At 36.6% G+C, this 21,722-nt stretch overlaps 1 protein-coding gene across 6 annotated transcripts in view; it reads left to right on the top strand.

The window, feature by feature from the left end:
• The window catches only part of ROBO2 (roundabout guidance receptor 2), a 653,625-nt gene that overhangs the window by 120,805 nt on the left and 511,098 nt on the right, over window positions 1-21,722 (top strand). The window lies entirely within an intron of this gene.

Raw genomic sequence — 21,722 nt, 5'->3', positions numbered from 1 at the left:
TGTTCCCAATGCTGAACTCCCCTCCCACCTCCCTCCCCGTACCATCTGTCTGGGTCATCCCAGTGCACCAGCCCCAAGCATCCTGTATCCTGCATCGAACCTGGACTGGCGATTCATTTCTTATATGATATTATATATGTTTCAATGCCATTCTCCCAAATCATCCCACCCTCTCCCTCTCCCACAGAGTCCAAAAGACTGTCCTATACATCTGTGTCTCTTTTGCTGTCTCGCATACAGGGTTATCGTTACCATCTTTCTAAATTCCATATATATCTGTTAATATACTGTATTGGTGTTTTTCTTAACTGATTCAAATGAATTCTTTTTAATGGCTGAGTAATACTCCATTGTGTATATGTACCACAGCTTTCTTATCCATTCATCTGCTGACGGACATCTAGGTTGCTTCCATGTCCTGGCTATTATAAACAGTGCTGTGATGAACACTGGGGTACACGTGTCTCTTTCAATTCTGTAAGTTTTCTATAAATTCTTTTCTTTAATTCTTTTTTCCATGCTGTCTTTGTAATCCAGTGATTATGGTACACTTGCAAGACATATAATTCAAACTAGCCCCCTTTCAATGGTTTAAAACCACACGTGGGTGGTGGCTACCATACTGGATAGTGGTATTCTAGGAGCTTGCTACTTAGAATGTTCCTCTAGATCAAGCAGCATCTGCATCAACTGTGAAATGTTACAGGCACATAATATTAGATCCCACCCAGACCTACTGAATCAGTAGCTTTATTTTTAAAAAAATCTTCAAGTGATTCTAGACACACTTAAGAATGAAAGGCCTTGCTCTAGAATTGATATGACACTTCTGATTTCTTAAATTATTAGGATTGCTCTTTATGCTGTAGATTGTTTTTATAACAACTTTCAGTTCAGTTCAGTCACTCAGTCGTGTCCGACTCTTTGCGACCCCATGAATCGCAGCACGCCAGGCCTCCCTGTCCATCACCAACTCCCGGTGTTCCCTCAGACTCACGTCCATCGAGTCCCTGATGCCATCCAACCATCTCATCCTCTGTCGTCCCCTTCTCCTCCTGCCCCCAATCCCTCCCAGCATCAGAGTCTTTTCCAATGAGTCAACTCTTCGCATGAGGTGGCCAAAGTACTGGGGCTTCAGCATTAGCATCATTCCTTCCAAAGAAATCCCAGGGCTGATCTCCTTCAGAATGGACTGGTTGGATCTCCTTGCAGACCAAGGGACTCTCAAGAGTCTTCTCCAACACCACAGTTCAAAAGCATCAATTCTTCAACGCTCAGCTTTCTTCACAGTCCAGCTCTCACATCCATACATGACCACAGGAAAAACCATAGCCTTGACTAGACGGAGCTTAGTCGGCAAAGTAATGTCTCTGCTTTTCAATATGCTGTCTAGGTTGGTCATAACTTTTCTTCCAAGGAGCAAGCGTATTTTAATTTCATGGCTGCAGTCACCATCCGCAGTGATTTTGGAGCCCCCCAAAATAAAGTCTGACACTGTTTCCACTGTTTCCCCATCTATTTCCCATGAAGTGATGGGACTGGATGCCGTGATCTTCGTTTTCTGAATGTTGAGCTTTAAGCCAACTTTTTCACTTCACATACATACTATTCACCCTGTTAAACTGTATAATTCAGTGATTTTTAATAAATTCAGCTACACAAACTTTACTGCTGTCTAATTTTGCAATGTTTTTCTCACCTCAGAAAGAAAACCTGTACTGATTAGCTATCACAGCTCATTCCCTTTAGGCCCCCATCGCAGGCAACCACTAATCTATTCCCTGTAGGCATGAATTTTCCTATTCTAGACATTTCATATAAGTGGAAGTATAAGATATCAAATATATTGGCTTTTTTTCATCTGATTTCTTTCACATAGCATGACCCTTTTGGTCTAGCTTCTTTCACTTGGCAAATCATTCTTGAGGTTCACTCCATGTTGTAGCATGTATTAGTATTATATGTTTTCCTTCCAACCTGCTTACTTTTATTTAATTTTCTCACCTAATTGATCAGGCTACAACCTCCAGTATGGTTTTCAGTGGAAGTGATAAGGCTAGACATCCCTGTGTTTTTCTTGGTCATAGGGGAAGATGTGTACTCACTTTGTATTTTTTTACTAGTTTTTATGTTAGCTATGGAATTTTACTAAATGACCTTTATCAGGTCAAGAGGTTTCTTTCTCTTCCTTGTTTGTTGAAAATTTTTTACATTGAGATATTAGATTTTTTCAATTTTTTTCTGCATCTTTTGGAATGATCATGTGATGTGATCATTTATTCTATTAATGGAGATATTACATTGATTATAGTTCATATGTTAAAAAGCAGTCTTGAATTTCTGGAATAAATTCCACTGGGTGATGTGATACATTCACTCTTCTGGTATTTTGTTGAGGATTTCTGCATCTACATAAGAGGTATTGGCCTGCAGTATCCTTTTCTTGAGATAACTTGCCTAGTTTGGTGTTATAGTAATACTGGTACCTTCAATAAGCTGGGAAATATCCCTTCCTCTTCTAGATTTGGAAGAGTTTATGTAAATGGTTGTGAAATTTCCTTTAAATATGTAGTGGAATTATCTATTGAAGGCATCTAGGCCTGAGTTTTTCTTTGTGGGCAATTTTTGTGATTTCAAATTCTTTCTCATTGCCCATTTTATGTCTATCCAGATATTTTGTTTCTTCTGGAGTCAGATTCAGTGAGTTATATCTTTCTGAAAAATGTTCATAGCCATTTCATGAATGAGATGTGGTTATTAAGGTGAATCAAGGAAGTCAAACTCTTTTTCTTCATCACTCATAATATGCAACAGAGATAACTCCCTTTAGTTAGCACTGTAGCAATAAAGCCAAAATGAGCCTTCAGAAGTATATATTTGTGACATTTCTTACTTCTTTATGAATTTTCAAGCAGTATACAATGAAACAAGATCTTTTTTTAAAATTACAGTTGACTTCCCACTTCTCCATAATAATTATAGAATATTTAAATAGCAAGGGAAAACTAAACAGAAAATGGACAGTACCAGTGATAAAATGATGAGTATAAGTAAATCCCCAAATTGATGATATATAATGATATATAACAACACGTGAAAGATCAGATCTGCATTTTCATGGTATAGATCGTATATAAGTTAAATCCATGTAATACATTTTGGAAGAAACTTGATCATGATTTATTCCACCCAATATGATTCCTTTACATTTCTCTTTCTTGATGAGATGGTAGCCCTTTACACTTGGCTTAAGTGCTTAAACTCACAAGAAAATTACCTCTACTAAAATAATCTTTATTAGAAATGTCTCATATTTAGGAGGATAGTCTTCATTTTAAACATAAAACTGCCTCTTAAGCTAGGCACTTTTAGTTCTAGTTCTGATTTCTGTCAACATGAAAAATATGGAACGATGTACTTCTAACTAGCAGCTGGAGAAGGAAATGGCAACACACTCCAGTATTCTTGCCCAGAGAATCCCATGGACAGGGGAGCCCGGCAGACTACCGCCCACAGTTGAGTGGACACAACTGTAGTGTACAGACTGCAGTTGAGTTGGACACAACTGAGCAACTAATGCGCAAACACACATACACACACACACACACAGCTAACAGCCTTTCATGACATAAGGCAGCAAAGCATTTCCTTCTCAGTAGATTTGTAACAGAAATATTATGGATCAAACAAATTCTGAGAACATAATCTACATTTTAAATTTCTAATGAATTTTCTCTTGAAATAACACATAATTTTAAGTATCTACCATTTTCTAATTATGTGCTTTTCTTTCTTGACCTTGATTCATTGTGACATAAATAATCAAGAAATAGTAAATATGTATGGAGAAAAAGTAGCTATTCAGAAGTTGAAATAGAAAAGAGATTTGCCTAGAAAAATGTCTCCTCTAAGTGTTTATTTTAAAATGGCTTGTTTTGGGGAAAAATGAAGGAGATTACTGAACATATGGTCAGGGATCAATAAATATTAAGTGGTTTTAATATGGAAGACAGAATAATGGCCATCAAATGTAAGCATATCCTTATCCCCTGAAGTTGTGAACATGTTTGGTTACATGGCAAATGGGGAATTAAGTTTGCATATAGAATTAATTTTGCTCTGACAAAGAATTAATCTCAAAAACATGCAAGCAACTCCTGCAGCTCAATTCCAGAAAAATAAACGACCCAATCAAAATATGGGCCAAAGAACTAAACAGACATTTCTCCAAAGAAGACATACAGATGGCTAACAAACACATGAAAAGATGCTCAACATCACTCATTATCAGAGAAATGCAAATCAAAACCACAATGAGGTACCACTTCACGCCAGTCAGAATGGCTGCTATCCAAAAGTCTATAAGCAATAAATGCTGGAGAGGGTGTAGAGAAAAGGGAACCCTCTTACACTGTTGGTGCAAATGCAAACTAGTACAGCCACTATGGAGAACAGTGTGGAGAAACCTTTAAAAACTGGAAATAGAACTGCCATACAACCCAGCAATCCCACTGCTGGGCATACACACGGAGGAAACCAGAATTGAAAGAGACACATGTACCTCAATGTTCATCGCAGCACTGTTTATAATAGCCAGGACATGGAAGCAACCTAGATGTCCATCAGCAGATGAATGGATAAGAAAGCTGTGGTACATATACACAATGGAGTATTACTCAGCCATTAAAAAGAATACATTTGAATCAGTTCTAATGAGGTGGATGAAACTGAAGCCTATTATACAGAGTGAAGTAAGCCAGAAGGAAAAACACCAATACAGTGTACTAACGCATATATATAGGATTTAGAAAGATGGTAAGGATAACCCTGTATGCAAGACAGCAAAAGAGACACAGATGTATGGAACAGTCTTTTGGACTCTGTGGGAGAGGGAGAGGGTGGGATTTGAGAGAATGGCGTTGACACATGTATAATATCACATGTGAAATGAATCGCCAGTCCAGGTTCGATGCAGGATACAGGATGCTTGGGGCTGGTGCACTGGGATGACCCAGAGGGATGGTATGGGGAGGGAGGTGGGAGGATGGGGAACACGTGTACAGCCATGGCGAATTCATGTTGATGTATGGCAAAACCAATACAACATTGTAATGAGCCTCCAATTAAATAAATTTATATTAAAAAATAAAAAGAATTAAGGTTGCTGATTAAGTTGCCCTTAAGATAAGGAGATTACCTGGAGTTATCCAAGTGGACTCAATGTGTCCTTTTGGATTGATTGAGAAAGTAAGGGTAGGCTCTCATCTGGGAGGAGCTGGGAGATGGTTATGTAGACTAGAAGATGCCCTGGAGATGCAGTCAGATCTGATGTTATTTGAGATCATGTTAAATACGGTAAGATTATATCTTTATACAGATAAATAATTTTGCATATGTTCCATGTTTATATTAATGGCAGTTTAATTGATGGCAACTGATACCAGTTGCCAATTTAGTTACACCCCAAATGTCAGCTGCTTTTACATTCACTGCCTGGCTGAATTTTAAATGTACTCATGTACCTGTGGCATTGGGAGGCATTGGGAAATTATTATTAGTTAGGTCAATTGTCACACATATCATTTATTAGAAATTCAGTGGAAAAAAAATTCCTATGTATTGCAGGTTGTTGTGAGAAATTATAAGATTTTTTTCAGATTTTTTTTCAGAGATTTCAGTAGTGTTTGTGCAATACATTCTTAAACTTATTAAGTTCCTGTAATATTGCAGGCTTTTTATTTTATAATGCTTCACTTAATCCTCACAACTTTGTGCTGGTATCTAGTGTTCCTTTTTATTAATTCATTAGTACTTGTAAGGATTAACTAAACTACTGAGTTAAAAAGCCTATGATTTGAATAGAGTGCTTATGTTTCTAATGTCAGTACTCTTCATTACAGTAATTCTCAAAGTATGGTTACCACGTGTTGTGCTATTCTCAATCTTGTCTGACTCTTTTTGACCCCCTGGACCATAGCCCACCAGGCTGCTCTGTTCATGGGATTCTCCAGGCAAGAGTACTAGAGTGGGTTGCCATGACCTCCTCTAGGGGATCTTTGTGACCCAGGGATCGAACCTGTGTCTCATGTCTCCAGCAGTTTCTTTACCATTAGCGCCACCTGAGAATCCTTAACAATTAGCATTCCCAATTAAATTCAGGGTAACATATACCTGAAAGGTTCAAATGTCCAAGACTGGAATGTTCTTGCTATAATCTGTGTTTAACTTTGATGTCCTGTGCTAAAAGTTTTATTTAATTTCATTATAGGAGCTCAATGATTCTCTAGTTCCCAGATTGCATTGCCAAAGAAAGAAACATAACAAGTTTACAGTTGGAAGGGAATTCGCTTGCTTTTTGTGTGATTGCAAAGTAGTTCTTTTTATACTTTTGCTCTACTATCATGAAAGGAATAAGGTAAACTTGAAAGCTGTTGGAATCCAAGAAGTGGGAATTGTTAGCAATTGGTAACAAGTGAAGAAGCTGTGCACTCCTTGGTTTTTGGCATGCTGGTCTTGAGTTGATTTGAACATTCTCACTTCACTATACTGTAGATTGAAGGAAACTGTTGCTTATGGAAGATCCCCTGAAGGAGGGATGGCAACCCACTCCAGAATGCTTGCTTGGAAAATCCCATGGACAGAGGAGCGTGGTGAGCTACAGTCCATAGAGTTGCAAAGGGCCAGACACAAGTGAATTTGCTTAGCATGTATGCATACATGCTTTGCTTATGAGGAATTGCATTCTGTGTTCTAAAACCAACTCTGGATGAGCTTTGGGGATGCAATTTGTTTCTATGTTAGAGATTAACTTTATTTGGTTCTAGGAAATAAACATTGCTACTACTTAGATATTAAATTTCAGTGAGTATGTATTTACTTAAATTCTTAAGAGTTGTGGGAGAGAGGCAGTCACAATACACAGGGAAATCCTGAAATGTAGCCGTGATTGGCCTTGCTTTTAGCTGAGGCCTTGTGATTCAGTTGTTTGATATATAAGATAAAGGAGACATATGAAATACAACTCAAAATTCTCATATACAATTAATCTCATTTAAGTTGCCTAGGCTGTAAATACAGTCACTGAAATTATAGTTATGTGTTGTTTTCCTGCAGACTGACCCTGGGGTGAAAAAGGTTAATGGTGTGAACTAAAGATTTAAATTGGTAACATTCAGGGTGTGAGTTGAACACATGCCAGGACCCAGCAAACCCTGTTTCAGAAATTGAGTAGATCTTGGTGATAACCAAAGGTACCTATCTCTATGGTCTATCCAGCCTATGTGGGTGGGAATGGCCCCTGCTATCGATGTTTGAAAACTATTGCTTGCTCTTAAATAGCTATGATTTAGAGAGATAGCACTCAGACACTAATGTAGTTCAGCATGTGAAAAACAGACAGCTCACTATGTGAGATAAGTTAATGTATGTAATTGGGGAGACTGTGAGTTGAATTCTTTGGAGAAAACGTGGTTTGCAAATTGAACACATTAATAATGAATATCATTACTGGTTTACTCGTGACATAAAGAATAGGGCCAAGGGATAAAATGCGTCTTTTGCCTTCTCAACATGAAAGATACTTTCATATTTCTATAATAAATACTCGAGGCAGGTAGTAGCTTGTAACTAAAAGTATGTGCTCAGAGACTCCCCTAGAAGTTTGTCTTCTGACATGCTGAAGTGCCCCCGGGGTTGGTGGCAGCTTAATAAAATATGTGAGTGTTCAGTATGGAGCTGTTATTTATTCCTCTTCTGATACGGCATGCATGAACTGCCACTGTTTGATGAATCATGGAAGAGAATGGGAACTGACAAACAACTCTTCCTTTAGCGGCCGGTCACACTGACAGCATCAATAGGAAAACACATCATGGGTTCTAAAATGCCACATTTTCACCATTTACCCTGAATAAGACACGAAGGTCTTTAAGGAAAGCAGTAGTACGTTATCATTAAGGACCAGCTGACAGAGAGGCGAGTGTGCTTTGAACTCTCTCAAGTCATCATTCTTAATTTCTTCTCTTCTCAGATGGAAGGCCCACCCACCTGGGCTCTGAGCAAGGCAAGGACTATTCCACCTTTTAAAATCTCATTGATAGATTGGTTTCATCAACACCCACCCTGGCGCCTGCCCATGGGAGAGCCTCCTGTTCTCATTAGGGTCCTGTAATGTCTGTGGCAAACATTGTTCTCATGCAAATAGAATGACACAGAAGATAAGTGCCATGAAAATTCAATTTCCCCCGACCGTCATTACCCTTTTTCTTTTAGTTATTCCCACTTCAATCGGCAGGCAGTAATGTGTGCAATCTGCTGGTACTTTTGCAAGATGATCACTACGTTTTAGTAATGAATTTCCCAGCTATTGCACTAGGGGGTGTTTTAGCAAGTTCCCTCCTTTTCCTAATGCAGACTTGGCAGCGATCCTTGCGTAGTTCTTCCCTAGTGGATTTTCCCTTTGGCGAATGCATGGTTAATATAACTTACATTCAGTACTTTCTCTTCTTTAGTCATCAGTGGCACCTGTAAAGTAGAGTTGGTGGTTTGTTTAATATTGTCTGGAAAATAAAAATAAAATGTGTCTACCTGTTTCAAGGCAAAAGATAAAAAAATCAGAATATTTCTCCATCATCTGTGACCAAACTTGGATAGTTTAATAATAATGTAAAATTCAGAGTAACTTATATAAATATATGAAATCATGAAAGTGTGTAAGTTAAATAAATCATGTTTTAGAACAAATAGTCCTGCTTGGGCTCAGCTGAAAACTGAGAGAACTGATAGGGTACAGATCAAGTTTCTGGTATTTAATCCTACCCTGTATATTTTAAGTTTCTTCAGTCATGGAATTAAGTAGGTAAACAGTTGATGCCAGTGATATGTTATAGCAAGTCTTGGTTTCTTCTGAAATTATCTCTCCACCTCTTTATTATTCTGAGAGTTAGCTGCAGGAAAAAAAGAAGGGAGACAGAGACAGAGAAAAAAAATGTAGACTGACCAGAGCTAACAGATTTCTGCGTGTGTCTGTTCATTTCAGACAGAACATGAATTACACTTTCTCTGATGCTTTTTATCTTAATAGTAATTGTGGAGGGCAAGCACAAAGGCATTCTTTTCAATGTCATATTATATAAAGCATATTTATTTCCTAAATAAATAGACATGCGCTTCCCCAGTGATTAGGAAAAACCTTTTACATTTAGTAGCATTTTATGTGTGCATATTCATTGGAAGTCCTGGTGCTGAAGCTGAAGCTCCAATACTTTGGAAACCTGATGCAAAGAGCCAACTCATTGGAAAAGACTGTGATGCTAGAAAAGATGCAAGAGGAGAAGGGGGCGACCGAGGATGAGACGGTTGGATGGCATCACTGACTCAATGGACATGAGTTTGAGCAAACTCAGGGAGATAGTGAAGGACAGGGAAGCCTGGCAGGCTACAGTTCATGGGGAAGCAAAGAATCCGACATGACTTAGCAACTGAACAACAAATGTGTGAAGGAGACAAAAAGTTTCCAAAATTTTAACACATTTGAAAAAAAACAAGAGTTATTGTTACAGAGTTTGTCTTGGAAAATATTTTTTCCTACGAACTATGAAACTGTTTCTGTAAATGGATTAATACTATTCTGTTTACATCATCTTGAAATATTTTCATTGGGATAGTGCACTGGATGCATTAGCCATTTAAATATACTTATTTAATAATGTAGATCCAAAAGATGATATTGATGCCATGAAAAAAGAGAAATTGAGTTATTTACTTACCTGAGTAATTTTGTATACTTAACTGATGTATGCAATGTACGTCAGTAATTAGGACGAAACTGTTTAGAATATCTGGGGGACATACCATACACTTTATATGAACGGTTACCAATAAGAGGTACAGAAAATTACATTTGAACTACAGTTTTATTACTGCTACTTCAGATTAGACACTGAGCATATAATTACTGCATTCTTGGCATGTAATTAATTAGGAGTTACAGACTGACCTAGAGAAATACTGATATTGTAATTTTAAACTAATAAGTAGAACTTGAATATGAAACTGTATGTTGAATTTGAATGGATTGTGTTGTAAGTTTGGGCTGCTGAAGAATAACTTATTGCTATGATAACTTCTCCACTTTTCTATAGAATTAGAATATGTAAAGTATTATTAAAACATCCTTTATGACTGAATGGTTAACTGGTTTCACAGATAGGTAAAAGGAGTACTCCAGTGGGTTGGAAGAAGCTGCTAATTACAGCCCTCCCTCCCTGTAAGCTTCATGGCCTGCACTTCTCAGAAAGAGGAAGCCAATGGAGCATGACTGCCTAGGGCATCTCAATCCCAGGGGTTTTAGTTGTTTGTTTAGGTGTTGAGAAAAACACATTATGAATGTAATAATAATTATGTGTTTGGAATTGGATTTTTGCATCTACAACACGGAGTTCTAGCTTCCATAAACTGCAACCTCAGCATCATTTTTATAAAGCTTCATTTGCATATGGAGCCACGACTATTCAAATATAACCTTCATTTGACTCTGGTGCTTCTTTTGACTACTGTTAATTTATTGTAGTAGTATACATTCTTGGGAACTACTCTTCAAGCAAAATTTCAACTCTTTATTAAGGACAAATATGTGTATATGATATTTAATTGATACTAAACATAAGGTAGGGGATTTTAAATTATTTTCCATTTCAGAGCCATACGTCATCATCTTACAATTGTGTGTTAATATGACAGAAGTAAAGTAGTTGAACTTTGCTTATTTAGAGAATGATTCCATAGCAACTTATTTTTATTTTCTGAAAAATAGCCCAAAGATATTCTATTTTTGGTTCCCCTTAAGGAAATAAGATTTAGAAATGAAAACTTCGGTTTGAAAATTTCTTAGCTTTCATTCACTTCCATGTATCTTCTTCTCTTTGTCTCTCTTATCATTTAATTTCCCTTACTGCATTCTACCTCCTTTCTCTTCTCTCTTGCCCCATTCTCTATTGTCATGTTTTCTTATTAAAATGCGTAGCTTCCTTTCTAAGAAAGAATATTCCATAATCCATATCATATTCAGATTAATAGCTTCATCCAAATAACATTACAGAGTCATGGTCTAAATATGATGTAGGATTGCATGCATGCATGCTAAGTCGCTTCAGTCATGTCCAACTCTGTGCCATCTTATGGATTACAGCCTGCCAGGCTCTTGTGTCCATGAGATTCTCCAGGCAAGAATACTGCAGTAGGTTGCCATGCCCTCCTCCAATTAGTACTTCTCTATTGCAAATTCGGTAATACCAAAAATACATTTAAAAATGATCTCTTTTAAGGAAGATATTGATACAGTCCATCTCTTCTCAAATTCAGTGTATAAGACCATCAGAGTTTTAACTTGGAACATTAGCAAACATCCTTAAGTTATAACTCTCCAGTGTTAAAAAAAAAAAAAGCAGGGTATAGCAGAAAATATCCTCTGTGAACTATGAGATAAAAAAGAAAAATATAACATCTTAAGAATAAACACTGTGTCCATACCATGTAATAGCAACACAAAATGTGTTTGTACTCTATATTTTTTTTCATAGTTAAAGTTTTAAAAATCTTAGAAGCTTTAAATATGCAATTTTAATTGGAAGATGGATATTAAAATAATATATGGCTTAACAAATATTGACCTTACGCATTTAGATAGCCTCCATACAATGAATGAAAATAAAAGTATTGTGTTGGGGAAAAAGCCATTGTCTTCTGCATTTAATTAAAATAAATTTTAAATAGACAAGCAGCAGTGTTTCCATTGGCAGAAGCCAGGAAGCAGCATCTTATTCCCAAGTTTAGTGTCTTAATGAATTCTTGAAACGTTGCTAATGCAAACACTATCCACCTGCCTGTGTGTGACTCTCTCCCTAATTAAATGGTGTGGAACATTAAAACAGCTTCCCTTTTATATGAATTAAATAGCTCATCCTTTATAAAAGGTATGCATTTCCCTTTTTCTCTAATAAGCCTACAAAGGATTAAAGAATTTTTGGCTAGGAGAGGTGGCAGTGAATGTAGGAGTGGGAGGAATGATGAGGTTTGGCACTAGAGGTGAGAGATACTTAAAATTCTCTGGTTTAGGACTTTGGAAATTTCTGTAAAATTGGCGTTACAAATTTTGCTTCTTTGGAATCTGAATGACGTTTTTACACTTTCCGATATCAATGATGTTCACTAGCTCCAAAAAATGTATATATAACCAAGACATTCCTCTTGCTGTCTAGACATGCTGTAGGAATAAAGAACCCATACGTAGATAATACTAATGTTATTTTACATTATATAAATTGCCCCCAAATATCTTTGAGTGAGAATTAATCTTTGTTGTAAGGCAGGACCTAACTGATTCTGACAGTAATCTTGCTAATAATTAAACTGTTAACCTACAGAGATTCCAATAATCTGATGATAAACACTGTGTGTTCTAGGCCATTCATTTCACAATGCTTTATATTTCAAAATTCATTAATCACAGAAGTCAGCTATACTTGCTGGCATCTTTTTCGGGTCCTCCTGCTATTTTCTTTTATAGCACTCTGTCATTTCATGTTATAGTATTTATCACAATTTGAAATCATATCTGCATGTTCATTTGTTTAACGTCTGTTTTCTCAAGTTGACTGACAGCTCTGTTTTCCTAACAACTTACACCTTATACTTAGACATGATCTGGGGCACAATGTAAGAGCTTGAGAAAATTATTATGTTGAATTTGCAAGGCTTAAAATAGTTTAACTAAATATCTTACTGTTACTTAAAAAAAAATCTATATTTTAAATTTATTTCTGGAATAGTCAAAAATGGTTTCTCTTGAAGGATGAATGGATAACTAGACAGACATACCATAGACCAATAAAGATATATTCACGTACTCACAGATTCTCTTCTTAGGATGAATATATTTCAATCCATTAGATTAACTCCCCACTGTATAGAAAGAGTTTGATAAAGGAAATCCACCCGAATATAGAACCATATATAGATAAAATCGTATGTGGATGTCAATATCCTGGTTGTGATATTATACTATAGTTTTGTATTTTAAACATTTTTAGCATACATATTAGCCCTGGAATCTTCTCATGTAATAATTTTCTCATTTTTATGGGAGGTCCTATGCTACTTCCATCAGAATTATTGGTATATGGAACCTGATTTTTAATTATCTGTCAAGAGAGTAGGAGACAGGATGTTTCTCTGCTGCATTAACTTTATTGTTCCTTGTAAAACATTAACATGGCCAAACTCTGATCCTGTAAATGAAATCTTGTCTTTTTCTTGATCAGAGAAGTGAAATTTGTAATTCAAATGAGAAAAGGAAATGAACTGAATGCTTAGCCTGAAAAACGTGTTGTAATGTGCCAATTTGTTTCTCATAAGGTTCCAAACATCCCCATTAAGGTATTGATTCTGTCTGTTTAGTAAGAATGAGGGTGCACTAAGTCCCCAGTGACTTGGCATTTCATCATTATACCTGCACCTCCATGATAATAAGCATTGCAAACATTTTGCTTAACATATGTCCTACCCCTAAATACAAGATTAAGTCACTGGCAGAATGGCTGTGTAATCAGTAATGTTCTTTGACTCTATGTTAGTCTTGGTCTCATGAAATTTGATTATGAAGGAAAATATCATGACTTTGTATAGTTGAAAGGAATTTCACTATGTAAATTTTTTAATGGAGTTAATCTGGCCTTCATGGGGAGTATTTGTCTACTCAATTACATATGTGAAGTCATAGCTTTAAAAACTAGCAGGAATAATAGGAAATATCCAGTCTGATGTAACTTTTGATATTTCTTTCCATTTCCTTCACACTTGAGACCTAGACAATGGTAGATTGGACATGGTTATATTCCTCACGCTAATTCTCATAGGGATGTGTTTATTCACATTATAACTGTGCTTGCTTGTCCTTTCATTAGAACATTATCTTTTTACATAAGATGCCATTCAGTTGTAATTTTTGCCCTGTCACCTAGTAGATACATAAGTGATGTGTGTGCTCAGTTGCTCAGTCGTGTCTGACTCTTTGTGATCCAATGGACTGTAGCCTACAAGGCTCCTCTGCCCATGGTATTTTCCAGGCAAGAATACTGGAGTAAGTTGCCATTCCCTCATGTAATTCATAGTAAGGGATTTAAGGCAAAGGAAAAGTCTGTTCCATCAGGGAATGTTTTAATGATTGATTGAACAAATTTAGTCCATTTCACTCTCACAGACAGTACCCTCTACTTCTTTCTATGTGAAGTCCTGCTCATGTCACCTTGAAGAACTACAGTATCTATCTCTGGGGAGGCCAAATTTTGGTGCTGGAGTGTGCAAACTGACCTTCTCTCAACTATGCTGTTATATTCTCCCAGGTTGAGAGAAATGTTTTTTTTGTCCAATGATTGTCTTATCTAGCTTCCCCAGTCACTCAACAGGTTAAAAAAAAAAAAAAAATCTTCCTGCAGGAGATATGGGAGAAGCAGGTTCAGTTCCTTGGTTGGGAAAATCCCCTGGAGGCGGAAATGGCAACCCACTCAAGTATTCTTGTCTGGGAAATCCCATGTACAGAGGAGCCTAGAGGGCTGTAGTCCAAAAGGTCACAAAGATTTGGACACAGCTCTTCCTATTGGGATGTTGTATAAATCTATGACTGAAAAAGCCCTCTGTTTTGTTTTTAGTCTTCAAATGTATCAAACTTTAGTCGTCCCTTATTTTTATTTACCAGACAGAAGCTCTAAATGAAAACAAAGAGAGATCATAAGACATCCTGACTTGCTAAGTTGTTTGTAAAACAGCTTTAACGTGAATCAACATTGGATTTAAACTCCTCAAAAGAATGTTTTCATTAATATTAATAAAAAATTTCATGTTACATAGAATTCAAACAAATATATAGTTGGGATTTTATAAAGATTGCTTTTGAAAATTACAGTGCTACCTGTATAGCAAACCTACTCCCCCACACTGTTTCAGTGAAGACTTCTATCTGTGAGTGCCTAAACTACAAACTTGCTTTAGTAATATAACTGCCTTGATGTTTGCCTTTTTTTCCCTTCTTTTTTTTTTTTTATTCTCAAGATAAAGGTCACTCTAAGAAGGTAGTTCAGGAGTTAAAAGTGTTCCACAAGGTTAGAGATTACAATGGAAACAGACACAGTTCCCCACAAAGGGGATGGTGGTTGAGCAGAAGCCTCCCGACTGTGGTCCTCCTGGAGGCTCTGGGGGGGTGAGATGGGATCTGAAGGTGGTGGGCTTCCCTTGACTGGTTCCTTCCTTTGTACCTAACTCTGGTCCAGAAATAGAGAGCATCGCATCATGCTCCCAGGCTGACACCAGGGAAGCTTCATAAATCAGCCAGTGAGTGTTCCAGCATGATTCTTTAGCCACTGTCTTCCCTCCAGAGCTGACACCTGTCACCTTTTAAAGAGTGTGCATTCTCTGTCACTGTAGCTGAAGGCTATCTTTTTTTTTTATCCACTCTCATATTCTGCCTAGGTGGTATTTTCTGGGTGGCTGCCCATGTATTAAAAATCACTGTCATATGGACAATGCAGTTTTTAAATTTATGACTTAAAAACTTTGAATTCCATGTAGTCATTGAGCATACAACTAAGCACAACCCAATAGGCATGCTTTTTTGTAAAAAAAAAAAAAAGTAAATGTCTGAATATGTACATGTAATCACTGTTCCCATATTGCATTTAATGGTTTTATAACTAATATTTCAGAGCATTTTAAATAATAAGAACCTGTACGAATCTGTAAGTTGGGGAAAAGGACTTTAACATCACCAGACTGGAACCATCACTATTAAGTCAATAACCGTTGGTTATTTATTTCTATTAAAAATAGGTATCTTCTCTGTGATACACATATCACTTTACTAGAAAGCCACATCTGAATCAACTGTACTATTAATCTGGTTTTATTTTGTCCTCATTTGTTTATATGTAGATGACTAATAGAGTTCCTTGGCCTTTAGAGAGAGGTAATGGAAAATGTTTGCACAAATTTGGCAAGTCACAAATTTAAAGGAGCACAAGTTTTTCTTTTCAATGTTTGCATCTTAATCATATTAAAAATAAAATGTCCATTATAGGTGGGGATTACTCTATCCCCTCCCAAGTGTATATTTTAAATCTTATTGTGAATTCTAGTGATGCAAACAAGGACCGCAAGGCGTTTGTAATTGGAGGGTATTAAGTGCAAAATACAAGTAGAGGGTTCTTAAAAGGGACAGAAAAAGTCAGTTTCCTATTGATTGGACTGTGCTGGGATAAATGTGTGGCTTCTGTCCTTAATGGAAGCTGATTGTTCGGGGATGTGCCAGCGGGACTGGTCGATTCTTGAGCTGTTGTTTACTGGGAAGGACAATATCAATTTTCCAGGGGGGTGATTGGTGGGATGTCAAGGCTGTCACCCTTTTCTTCTCGTCACTGACATACAGCCTAGTGACAATTACCGGTGATGGGACATTGCCTGCATTGGCCTATACACTGGAGGATATAACTGGCAAACAAAAAAGGAGGAAAACACTCTGTAAAAAAGATATAATCAGCAGTTGTCAGGACTGGTTACATATATGATGTCTGAATAACAGAGCCCAGCACATCGCCTTTACTTGCTAAAGAAACATGGAGCCAATTTCATCCCACTTAAAAAATAAACGTGGGATAGTTTTTAGGGGGATAGTGTTAGTTATTAGCGTTATTTCTCTTTGAGAGTTAATATCAGAACAAAGCTTTAAAGTTTTTTTTTTCTTTTTTTTCTAATTAAAATAGACTTTGGAGAATTCAAGTTGGCTTGAAAATCTTTACAGAAATGATTACATTGTCTTATGTTTCCTCATGAGTTAAGATAACTTTTGGAACTTTCCCTCCAGCGCTCATGCTAATGAGGACAGCCAATGAACAACTAATGAATTTTACTCAATAAATATCAGGATGAGACACTCAACTCCATCACTTTAGGAGAAAGGCATCATTTAAAATGTGGAATATTGTAGTACATGTGTGTATCTACCGGACTTTAAAAAGTTTTGTCTGTTGGTTTCACATTTTCCGTTTCTTTCTGTTTTATTATTTAATAATTTCAAATAAATTTGAATAAAAGGAATACTTTCCAATGTCTATCTTCTGTTTCAGAGAAAGCAACACCTAAATTAGTCAGACCCCTTGAAACATCAGAATTGGCAGTTAGGTGTATTTCTTTCTCAGCAGGAGAAATTTCTTTGTGTTAGTTCATAAATGCTGTTTATTAAATTATACCCCAATGAATCAAATATTTCATTAATCTATGAATTTATCATATTCTGCTGGAATTTTAATGTTTGCAAATAGTCATGGTTTAGTTTTACGTGGTCAAACTTAAGAGTATTTATCTTGTAGGAATTAGATATCTTCCCCCACTCCAGATTTTCTTAGCATCAGAGTGAAAATATCTGTACATACATAGCAAAACAGATTTTTGTCTGCTACCCAACAAGAAGGATACACTGGGAATACTTCCAAGGCATGTACTCAGCTGTCTCATGAAATTGCTTTCCACAGAATTGCTCACTACAGAGATAAAAAAATAATTGTATATGTGATGTTGATTTTCTATAATCTGTGTGGCATTCGTGACTTACATCAGATCTATTTTTTCCTTGTATGAAATGTTTTCTTGAATACCGTATATGTAATTTTAAAGTTTTTATTTTTAGTACACAGTTTGACAATATTAACCAATGCAAGTAATAGAAATCACCTATCCTTTAGTGGAAAACATTGTTAACATTTTCATATTTGTCCATTTTGGCTTTTGTTTTAAGATATTAAATGTTTTTATATGTGGGTGTGTTTTTTAAGTGTTTTTGGTGATGCTGTTTTTGAGTTTGGTAAATACATAGTTAAATATGTGATTTAGGGGTATCCCTTTATTTTAAATAAGTAGGTTACAATATTTCCAAGTGATTACATATGCAGGTTATTTGTGATTGGGCATGTAAAATACTGTATGAAGGTTATCATTAATTTCCTCCCATAAACCACTAGCTAACTGACTTTCCATTGCACTCATTAAAAATAGATACTTAGCTTTCCAGAAGATTGTCTCAGAAAACCAAGGCAGGGCCCAGGTCCTCCGGGATGCCATCAACTAACCATTCCATCAGGCCTAGAGTAGTGGCCCTCCTACTTGTCAGAACTGAAATAGTTATCCCATTTCCCAGCAGATAAACATTTGCAAGGCAAATAATAAATTAGCCATTAATCTAGAGAATGTTTGTATTCAATGAACTCTGAATGGAGTAGAGATGTCAGGTAGATAGACAAGGTAAAGTAACAAGGCAGAGTCAATACCTTGGAAGAACCATGTTTGTGTAGAAAGGATTGGCTCATAACTTTAAAGACTTTGGAAAGTTAGAAACAGTTAGTAAAGAAAGAAGAGCTATTTAGAAGAAAATGTAGGAAAATTTTAAGTACTGGTAACATATTAACAACATATTACCAACTATAATTATATATCATTTAGAAGTTTGATTTGAAAAATGATGATCAAATATTTATTTATAAAACTTTATGTATTTTATATTTTTACCCCAGAGAGCACTCATATTTCACAAAAAGTTTATTATTTTTCCAAATTGACAATTTGGCAACTATATTTTTATAAAAATAAGAAGTGATCATAACATTAGTGTTTCTTTTATCCTAATTAGGTTTTCCCCTTCACATGCAGGATGTCAGGACTCAGAGTTGGGGTCTGAGAGGCTTTGTATAGCCACACAATACTTATATATTCTTCTTCAAGTTACTTAACTTTTATGACCCTTGGTTTCCTCATTTGTAAAATAGGAATGAAAAATGCCCATTCCAAGGAGTTTTCATAAACAGTGAAATCATGAAGCATATATATATGTAGCATCTAACACAGGCTTGCCACTGTTATTTTTTTAAAATAGAAGATATGTATCTATTACATAAATTTATCCTAAAGCATTATTTATATTTAGTATTTCAAAAACTTTAATTAGTTAGGAATGCATATTGTGTTTTGGAAGATATTATACATAAGGGTTGTAAAAGATCCAATGGTTATAAAGAGGTAATATTAGCTCCCCTATTCTCTTGAGATTTGAAACTACAACCTTTGTTTTTTTTAGAATTGACCATAAGGGAAATTGCTCTTGATTTCAAACACCTACCATCTGGCATACCATATCTTCTCACTGTGATATACAATGCCATAGGCATCCTAGAAGTTGTCTGTAATGCATCCTGGATTTTTCACATGGTTGTTACTTATTACCCAAAAGAATAAAAAAGGGTGAAAATAAATGGAATAACCAAAATCCTAAAAACTGATTTCCTAACTCTTCATTTCTTGTCACTCACTTTTTTTCTAATGAGAAAAATTCTATCCTCCAGTTAGATTTCCTATACCAGATAGTTTATAAAAAATGACACCTTTCAACTAAGATATTAACTGGGTCATGGATGTCCCATCTCCATGCCTTTGACTAGTTCAGTTCAGTTGCTCAGTTGTGTCCAGCTCTTTGTGACCCCCATGGAATGCCCCATGCCAAACTTCCTTGTCCATCACCAACTGCTGGAACTTGCTCAAACTCATGTCCATTGAGTTGGGGATACCATAGACTGTCTCATCCTCTGTCGTCCCTGTCTCCTCCTGCCTTCAATCTTTCCCACCTTCAGGGTCTTTTCCAGTGAGTCAGTTCTATATATCAGGTGCCAAAGTATTGGAGTTTCAGCTTCAGCATCAGTTCTTTCAATGAATATTCAGGATTGATTTTCTTTAGGATGGACTGGTTTGATTTCTTTGTAGTCCAAGGGACTTTCAAGAGTCTTCTCCAACACCACAGTTGAAAAGCATCAGTTCTTCAGTGCTCAGCCTTCTTTATAGTTCAACTGTCACATCCATTCATGACTACTGAAAAAACCATAGCTTTGACTAGACAGGCCTTTGTCAGCAATGGAATGTGTCTGCTTTTTAATATGCTGTCTAGTTTGGTCATAGCTTTTCTTCCAAGGAGCAAGTGTCTTAATTTCACGGCTGCAGTCACTATCTGCAGTGATGTTGTAGCCTCCCAAAATAAAGTCAATCACTGTTTCCATAGTTTCCCCGTATATTTGCCATGAAGTGATGGAACCAGATGCCATGATCTTAGTTTTCTGAATGTTGAGTTTTTAAGCCAACTTTTTCATTCCCCTCTTTTACTTTCATCAAGAGGTTTTTTAGTTCTTCTTTGCTTTCTACCATAAGGGTGATGTCATCTGCATATCTGAGGTTATTGGTATTGCTCCCAGAAATCTTGATTCCAGCTTGTGCTTCATCCAGCCCAGCATTTCATATGATGTACTCTGCATATAAGTTAAATAAGCAGGGTGACAATATACAGCCTTGATGTACTCCTTTCCTGATTTGGAACCAGTCTGCTGTTGCTTTCCTATGAAAACCCTGATTACAAATTTTAAATAAAGATTTGCAGTGTAATTAGCATTGCCTCAGGCTTTGTTGTTGTTGTTCAGTCTCTAAGTTGTGTTTGACACTTCAAGACCCCATAGATTGCAGGATTCCAGGTTCCCCTGTCTTTCACTATCCCCCTGAGTTTGCTCAAACTCATATCCATTGAGTCAATGATGCTATCCAACCATCTTGTCTTCTCTTGTCCCCCTCTCATCCTGCCTTCAATCTTTCTCAGCATCAGTGTCTTTTCCAATGAGTCAGCTCTTGGCATCAGGTGGCCAAAGTATTGGAGCTTCATTTTCAGCATCAGTCTGTCCAGTGAATATTCTTCAGGGTTGATTTCCTTTAGGATTTTCTGGTTGGATCTCCTTGCTGTCCAAAGGACTCTCAAGAGTCTTCTCCAACACTACAGTTCACAAGCATCAGTTCTGTAGCACTCAGCCTTCTTTATGCTCCAGTTCTCAAATCCGTGCATGACTACTGGAAAAACCATAGCTTTGACTATACGGACCTTTGCTGGCAAAGTGATGTCTCTACTTTTTAATATGCTGTCTAGGTTTGTCATAGCTTTTCTTCCAAGGAGCAAACAGCTTAATTTCATGGCTGCAGTCATCATCCACAGTAATTCTGGAGCCCCCCAAAATAAAACCTGTCACTGTTTCTACTTTTCTCCCATCTATTTGCCTTGAAGTGATGGAACCGGTTGTCATGATCTTAGAATGTTGAATACTGAGTTTCAAGCCAGCTTTTCCACTCTCCTTTTCCACACTTGTCAAGAGGCTCTTTAGTTCCTCTTCACTTCCTGCCATTAGAGTAGTAATCATCTGCACATCTGAGGTTGTTGATATTTCTCCTAGCAATCTTGATTCCAGCTTGTGATCCATCCAGCCTGGCATTTAGCATTGTATGCTGCATATAAGTTAAATAAGGAGAGTGACAGTGTACAGCCTTGATGTACTCCTTTCCTAATTTTGAACCAGTCTCATGCTCCATATCCAGTTCTAATTGTTGGTTCTGGACCTGCATACATGTTTCTCAGGAGGCAGGTGAGGTGATCTGGTATTTTTGTCTCTAAGAATTTTCTACATTTTGTTGTGATCCACACAGTCAAAGACTTTAGTGTACTCAATGAAGCAGAAGTAGATGTTTTTCTAGAATTCTCTTTCTTTCTCTATGATCCAACAGATGTTGGCAATTTGATATCTGGTTCCTCTGCCTTTTCTAAATCC

Source organism: Oryx dammah, unplaced genomic scaffold (assembly GCF_014754425.2).
Source record: "Oryx dammah isolate SB20612 unplaced genomic scaffold, SCBI_Odam_1.1 HiC_scaffold_2, whole genome shotgun sequence".
Classification (NCBI taxonomy): domain Eukaryota; kingdom Metazoa; phylum Chordata; class Mammalia; order Artiodactyla; family Bovidae; genus Oryx; species Oryx dammah.
The sequence above is the reverse complement of the archived record's forward strand: the minus strand, read 5'-3'. Positions and strand labels throughout refer to the sequence as shown.